The sequence below is a fragment of the Quercus robur genome, chromosome 9 (genome assembly GCF_932294415.1).
Source record: "Quercus robur chromosome 9, dhQueRobu3.1, whole genome shotgun sequence".
Taxonomy (NCBI): domain Eukaryota; kingdom Viridiplantae; phylum Streptophyta; class Magnoliopsida; order Fagales; family Fagaceae; genus Quercus; species Quercus robur.
In genome coordinates, this window is record NC_065542.1 from 20904256 (window position 1) to 20912988 (window position 8733).

The window sequence follows — 8733 nt, forward strand, 5'->3', positions numbered from 1 at the left end:
TTCTCTCTCCTGAAGGAGACCTGATCGAATGTATGGTTCGCCTCAACTTCCCTACCACCAACATTGAAGCGGAGTACGAAACTTTAGTGGCAGGGCTTAATCTCGCCAAAGCAGCAGGAGCCACAAGAGTGGTTCTTTACTGCGACTCTCAAGTTGTCACTAACTAAGTAAACGGGGATTATGAGTGCAGAGGCAAAAGAATGAAGAGATATCTGGATCAAGTAAGGAGAAGGGTAGACAAGCTGAATGCCAAAATTATCCAGATCCCTAGAAGAGAGAACGAGCAAGCCGACCGTCTTGCCAAAGCAGCTTCAGCCGAACATATGACTACCCTTGATAACATACTCTTTTTTGTTCAGCTTTCTCCAATAATAGATACCATCGATGTGCAGGAGATAGGTTCCGAAACCAATTGGACCACGCCGTTGATCTCTTACTTAAAAAATGGCGTCTTACTAGACGAAAGGGAGGCCGCAAGAAAGCTGAAGGTCCAAGCAGCGCGGTTTATCTTGATGAAGGACGTCTTATATAAGAGAGGCTTCTCCCACCCATATCTAAGGTGTTTGGGTCCCGAAGAAGCAAACTACGATATGAGAGAAGTCCACGAAGGGATCTACGAAAACCACCCAAGGTCACGATCGATGGCACACAAGCTGATTCGAGCAGGGTACTACTGGCCCACCATGCAAAAAGATTCTCAAACATATGTCAAAGCCTGCGACAAATGCCAAAGATTCAACAACATCATCCGACAGCCGTTCGAAGAGTTGACCCCTATGACAGCCCCATAGCTGTTTGCTTAATGGGGGTTAGACATCATGGGGCCGTTCCCAATAGCGATGTGACAGCTGAAGTTCCTGATAGTAGGCATCGACTACTTCACGAAATGAGTGGAAGTTGAAGTCTTAGCCACCATTACGGAGAGGAACATGAGAAACTTCATCTGGAAGTCCATCATATGCAGGTTTGGGATCCCTAGAGTCTTAGTCTCAAACAACGAGAAACAATTCGACAACGACTCGTTCCGAGATTTTTGCACGCAATTAGGGATCAAAAGTCACTACTCCTCCCCTGCCCACCCTTAAGCAAATGGACAAGTTGAAGTCATGAACCGATCCTTGCTCAAAATTATCAAGACTCGGCTCGAGGGGGCAAAGGGTATATGGCCTGAAGAGTTGCCAAGCATACTATGGGCGTATAGGACAATGGCGAGGACGCCCACAGGAGAAACATCATTTCGGCTAACGTACGGAAGCGAAGCAGTCATTCCAGCAGAGGTCGAACTCACAAACTATAGGGTAGATAACCATGATGAAAGAAAAAATGATGAGGCTATACGTCTACAGCTTGATCTAGTTGACGAAGTCAGGGCGACAGCAGAACAAAGGCTTGCACGGTACCAGGACCGCATGGTTAAACACTACAACTCTTGGGTCTGACACAGAGACTTTCAGGTCGGAGATCTCGTTTTAAGGAAGGTCATGGGCACTGCTAGAAACCCTACCCAAGGAAAGCTCAGCCCCAATTAAAAAGGACCCTACTGAGTCACGTCATGGCAGAGGAAGGGCACCTACCACTTGGAGACAATGGATGGACAGAAGCTACACCACCCATGGAACGCCGAGCATCTACGGAAGTACTACCAGTAAAAAGGATAGCGTAAAGAGCAAGACCCTCTTATTTTTAGTATACCTTAGTTAAATTTAGCTACACTCCTCAATCTTTCTATTTTACTTTAGGTTTTGCTACAATAACTCTTTTTTAAGCCCAAAGGGCAGGTTTTCTTCTTTTGAGAACTACTTTTTCTACAAATGCACGGTTTATCATAATAAGAGGAGTTTCATTCAGATATGACTTAATGTGTTTTTTTTACAATATATTATCAAGTCCATAAAATAGACGAGTTTGCAACTAAGTCCATAAAGTGGATGAGCTTACTACCAAGTCCATAAGTGGACGAGTTCGCTACTAAGTCCCAAAAAGTGGACGACCTCATACTAGAAGGATGAAATATTATTAAGTCCACAAAGTGGACGACTCCACAAAGTGGACGAGTTTACTACTAAGTAAACAAAGTCATTATTATTAAGTCCATAAAGTGGACGACCCCACAAAGTGGACAAGTTTACTACTACGTAAACAAAGTCATTATTAAGTCCATAAAGTGGACAACCCCACAAAGTGGACGAGTTTACTACTAAGTAAACAAAGTCATTATTAAGTCCATAAAGTGGACGACTCCGTAAAGTGGACAACTCCATAAATTAGACGAGTTTACTACAAAAGTAAACAGTCGTTATCATAAAAAATGACGAATTTATTAAAGTTCGTAAAGTGGATGACTTCATCCCAGAAAGATGAAATATTATAAAGACCACCAAGTGGACGAGTTTATTATGTCCATTAAGCGGATAAATTCAATAGTAAGTCCACAAAAAAGACAAACCAAAGTCCATAAAGTGGACGGGTTCATTGGTCCACAAAGTGGATGAATTCATTACTTAATAAGGTGGAAAAGGTCATTTGAGGCTGACGACTTCATAAAATTACCATTTAAAAGTGGACGAGTTTAATAATAAAGTCCACAAAAGCAGACAAGTTTGTTAGCCAATCCTAAAAATTAGACGAGTCCATAAAAGTGGACGAGGTTATAAGATAGATGAATCTAACTAAACTAACGGGCTCAGTCAAAAGCCAAGAAATCAAGTCTACAAAGTAGACGTCCTTAGGTGGACGAGCCTATCAGACAAACGGGTTCGTCTCTAACCTATGAAAATATATCATACAAGCACAAGGAACGAGCATATAGATAAAGAGCAACGCATATATGCTTAAAACGACGGATATACAAATAAGATGACGTTTTTACAAACAGAGCCCAAAAATAAACAAAAGAGCATAAAACATTGTCCAGAAATTAGATAAACTTTACAAGAAAGAGGTCTTGTGGGGTCCCGTCGCCCTTGGTCTAATCTGGGGCATCCTGAGATGAAGGGTTGTCAGCAACTGGGGGATTGGCCGACGAAGTTAAAGGAATGACGGGAGGATTCACGGCAGGCTGAGCAAGGATGACACCATCATCTTGAGTATCCTGCTTTGACTCAATGGCACCGTCAGCACCCTTAGGAATGGCATCGCCTGTAGGAGTTGTTGGCAAAGGCTCATCCATTGAGACCTTCACCAAATCTAGGTGAGGGTAATTGGATTTAACCTGTTTAAGGCAATCCTCAAACCCCACACCATAATATTCAGCGCAGGAATCAATGAATGCCGGCGACTCCTTAAACTCTTTTACAGCATTAGCCTTGGCTATCTCCACCTAGCCTAGTAGAGCCGTCAACTCCTTCTCCGTCGTCTCTTTGGCTTCCTGATATTTTTTCCTCTGATGACCCTCCTCCTCCAATTTCTCTTTCAACTCCTTCACCTCCTTGTTAAGAGTACGGAAGGCGTCCTTATACTGATCTTGCCCATTGATCAGGTTCTTAATACACTTTTCTTGATGAGCAATCACCCCTTCGTTGGCAACACCCTTGACCTGTAAAGCCTTCATACAAACCAGTGCCTATAAGATAGAATAGCCGTCAGTTGGTTAGTATGAAAATGAATAAGTAAAAGAAAGAATGAAAGATACTTACCTGAGCAAGGTCATAGAGGCCTGAATCCCCCAGTTCACCCATCGCCTAACCAACACAAGGATTTGCATCTTTGTCTTTGATAATGGACTCAAGCATCTCGACAGTATAATCCTTGTGGGTAAGAAGGCGACGCGTAGAATCTTGAGTGACGGGGCTGGGCATCTTCATCAACCCTTTACCAGCCTCGTGCTTTGGTGGCGACGGCTTTTTAGGAAGCTTCTTTCTTGGAGTTACGGACGCCTTTTTCGACAGGCGCTCGTCCTTTCCGTCAGCCTTCCTCTTGGCCGCCCCCTTACCAATGGCCTTAGGGGCTGACGAGGACTACCCCACCTTAGTTTTTTCTTTTTCTTTCTTACGAACAGTAGCTGCCCTCACCTTCTATCTGGCTACTTCCATTTCTACAAGAGCAAGAGACAAGTATGCACAAGTGACGACCTAAAGGAAAACGCGTACAAAGATGACGGGAAGTTAAGGGATACTTACGTCAACGAGAATAAGCGTTTAACTAACGAGCAATTGGCGTTGGCTCAGGACCTCCGCAGTAAAGGTGTAAAGTGTCAAGTGTAATGAGATCTCGACACTTTCTCTGATCCAATGGGATCTCTGTTACCCGACGGATGAAATCTTCCTGCTCCTCTGTAATATGGGGACGGATGCTAGCTGAAAATTAGGAAAGTAGACGGTGTTAAAAGTTTGTAATAAACAAACAAAGGAAAAAGAGCAGACGGGGTTAACCTGAATCTTTGACAAAAGCCCAAGTATTGTCAAAATAACCATGGGGCATCATCTTCCATTCTTCCTGACGACACACCCAGTTCGTCCCTTTTACAAAAAAGTATCTACCCTTCCAATTCCTATTGGAGTCTGGCATGTCAGATACCAACTCCAGCCTTTTTTTCCTCACCGCGAAGTGGTATATCCCCTAAAACGAGACTATATGTTGAGGTCGATAGCACAAAAAGAACTTGTCAATTGTTAACTGACGGTTCCCACCACTTAAACAACCCCACAAAATCTCAGCCCCAATGAATATCCTCCAAGCATTGAGGGCAATTTGGCTGACGGACAAGCTTAAAAAATTGTCTAGCTGATAGTGAAGCGCTGTCAACGACAGCCTCAACCCTACTGCAAATATATCGCACATGCCAACATCCGCAGTCTTCCCCGAGTAGCACTTCTCAAACTTCCCAGGGAAACGGGTTGGGATGTCGTCCAGTATCTGGTAACGGTCTCGTAAGGTTTTAAATACTTTGTCTGATATCATTGGCAAAAAGTCATTAAAGGTCCATATCTTGGGGAGAATGAAAGGACAGTCATCTCCAGGGGCTCCCGGGGTGCTATCTAAAGCTTCCTTGTCACTATTATCCTCATCACCGTCATTGTTGTCCCCATCACTCTCTCTCCCTTCCCCCTCCTCACTGCTCATCACTCCCTCATCTTCCTCACTACTCAGCACTCCTTCTTCTTCCCCTCTATAACTCTCCAATTCCTCATCAGAAGGTTGGGCTGATCTCTCTAACAATCAGGAGAAGCCCTCCTCGAGCTCGTGACCATGATGGGAAGACCTCATCGTAGCTCGCTCCATCACAGACTGACAACTGTTTACTCGTCACTTCTCTAGACATTTGACTACCTATAAATGATGGAGGCATTCTAAGAACCTAAGTTGACGGCCTTTCTAAAAAATACATAGAAAACAAAAAGTAATAAGAGCAAGAGTGACTTACCAAAGTAAAACTGACGAATTCTTGGAAAATGACAATTTGAGTTAAAGCAGAGGACGTGGGTGAAGATTTCTCAAGTGACGGGTTCGCTTTGACAGTCAATAGTAGTAAAATGGAGAAAAATGATGGGAAAGGCAAGGTATATATAGGGAATAATAGGCATGGAAGATGAAGCGACATCCTCGTCCGGAGGCGGAGCCAATTGGATTGTGCCACGCGTCCAAGCATTAAATAAAGGCTGCTCGAGGAATAGCCCATAGTTGATTCTCCTTCTCTCCTGAGAAAAAGAAAACTAATCAATAAAGTTCAACTCCATAACCCATCAGCTTAGATTGATGGAGATATGGAGTAGGAGGCAGCTGATAAGGATAAAATATAAATGTACCTACTGATATAAAGGCATAGAGCAATGTTCCAGAAAAATCCGTCAGCCTTGTATCCAGTAATCTATATTTGGAGTCTACAGCTCCAAGCTGACGGTGTCAACTTGGAGCGAAGATAAAAGGCTGACGACATTAAGCTGAAAGGCATACACAAGACTAACGGATCTGACATAACTTGGCCTCCACACATAGGTATATAAGGAAATATCTTGTGTCCCACGTTTAGAAAGACTCCTACAAGGAAAGGGTTCCGTAAAATACGATCATAAGGATTCCTATAAGGAAAGGACTTCTAAACCAAGGAAAAGATGTCAACCTTTTACTACTATAAAAGCCCCAATACCCTCATTAACCAAGGTACGCATAATTTACCTGCTCTGGCACTCTAGAGTTGTGAAAAATTCTAACTTGACCTTCGGAGGGTATTTGGCCAGCACCACACCAGTGCACTCTATGAGGTATTCTCTTTTCGTATTGTGTAGGTGTTGTTTCAAGTATGTGAGGACCGTGTAACTTACTGTTGATTTTTCGGCATCATCAGGCACCATTTTTATATTGACACACTCGTGGCTTAGTACAATACTCCAAGCGACGTCGGTTTGATCACAAGCTCTTCCTTCTTCTATTTTGATCTTACTCTGTTTCACTCAAAGCTTCCAAAGTCCAGATATTTTTGGTTGTAGATATTTTGTTATATTGTACAGCTGTATTTTCTGTTAGAAAGCTGTTAGAGTTTGTTAGATAGAACCTTCTTGAGTAGTTACCACCTATAATATATAAATAGTGGATACAGGTTACGTACTATTATTGAGCAAGCTTAATAGAAAATTTCTTGGTTCTTCGTTTCCATTCTCTCTGTTTCATTGTTGATCCACCATTGATAAACCTTCAAGCTTGCTTTCTTTCAGAATGGTCCACTAAAGGATGGTTTTCCCCACCCAAAGTTTAAATCTACCGATCCCAAGTGTCTTATATCAGACATAAAGTAGGATTGCACCATTGTAAGAGAAGGTTGATCTTTTGTCACCAAGAAATCTATAAGTGATCGAAAATACTCCTCAGTGACATTAGCCTTCTCAATTTTTATTAGTTCCAGTGCGTATTCCAAAGGATGTTCACAAATTTTCCCAGCAGTTGTTAAAGCCAACACTAGTGCAACCGCATTACCATAATACCCCACTGGAAGTGGAGGGCAAAATTTCTTTCGCATATACATTGAAAATAGCAAGCACATTTTATCGTCCGGGTTTAGTTGAAGTGCTATGGTACGGCATCTCCATAAGCACGCAGTTAATACCTCAAATGTGGTAGATTTGGGCAAGTGTTCAGGGATGCTTTTTCGAAGAGCAGTTACTTGGTTTGAGCCAAAGAAGAAAGAGTAGAGAGCCATGTGATTGGTGGGGGTGATGAAGTCTTGGGTCTCATCCAATTCATCAAATTCATGATGTGTGAATGCCACCTTTGGTGGGTTTCTCGCATTCAAAAGCTCCCTTTGCCACACAGATGGGATGGAAGGTGCACATGCTCCTCGTGCCATCTCAGCCATGGCGTTCAAGAATTGAACTAAGCCGGTACCATCGATCATGACATGGTTGAAACGCATTGCAAAGATAAAGCCTCCGCACCTTAACCGGGTCACCTGTATCATACCAATTAACGTAGGAGTAAAGACTTTCTGCTAAAATACCATGGAGTAGATATATATAGTCAAATAAATGTTATTTGTTATATAGAAGTAATTAATATTGCATAACTATACCGATATATGATCTCCGTTTCACAAGACACAACCATTATACCATCAATGGTGACATCATTGTAAGAAATATGAGTTTAATTAGGGGTTTCAAAAATCATATTCCAATATATTTAATGTTAAAAGTGACGTTGAATTTGAGAGTAGGAAAGAAAAAGAACAAACAAAATATGCACAAATAACATGGTTCAACGTGTTAGTCTATGTCCATAAAAGAAAGCAATATAGGTAGTAATGGTTGTACTATATTGTTATTTTGTTACTTGAATAAGCAGCAATGGGCAATTTAGCAACCCTCCAGAGTCAGGCACTTCATAAAGGAGTTCTTCCTCACAAGGGAATGGAGGATGAAGTGCATCACCAAACTTCTCCAGTGTAACATCATTGTCAACCTCAATGGATATTACACCCTGATCACTAGTACGAGGATGAGGAGCATCACCAATTGCAAACTACTCCATTGTAACATTAGCATCTGCCTCAATGAACATAACACCCTCACCAGTACATTCTACCATGAATTTAGCATCAGTACCTTCCGTCCTTCCCTAAGCCTACCTGCTAATGGGTAGTAAAACACTAGTGTTTAATGACCTTCACAGGGTCTCTTCCTTCCCTTGACACATCATGGCGACATAACATCATGAATGGATCTTGCTCTCGTAATAGATCATCCACATCAGAAAGTGGTTTGAATTCATGGGGAGTGGACTTAGCTGGAGCAACTAGCTCTGCTTCACACCTCTGCACTTCGAAAACTAGAGAAGTGGCTGATAGTGGCATACTTGCCATTGCTACAAAATTGGGTAAGTGTGATCAAATGGGAAATTGGAGACTTATATAGTGTCAAAATGTAATTTGTAATTAGCGAGTGGCTACTTAGGTTTGTCAAAGAAAGAGGCAACCGAAAAATTAGATGTCAACACTCTAGTAAAGTGTAGAACTAAGTGGCAGCAAAATGAAATTGAAGAAACATGCATACAGACACTTCTCATGCTAGGTGTCATTCATAGAAAAACCAAAGGTTTCTATATAAGCCATGCAATGTAACGTAGTGTAAGGAAAAGAAATGCAATGAGACTGAATTAATACAAAAACAATATATACTCTGTTGTTTGTCGTGTCTCTTATCTCTACACAAACCAAAATATTAAATTCTCTCTTTAGCCACATGATTAAAACCTTGACAACTCAAACATGCATGCATAAATTTTTCAATGGGAAATTGAAGATTT

At 41.9% G+C, this 8733-nt stretch overlaps 1 pseudogene; it reads right to left on the minus strand.

Annotated features, from left to right (window-relative positions):
* Positions 1 to 6646: 6646 nt before the first annotated feature.
* LOC126700833 (benzyl alcohol O-benzoyltransferase-like) lies at positions 6647 to 8290 on the minus strand (annotated as a pseudogene).
* Positions 8291 to 8733: the final 443 nt, after the last annotated feature.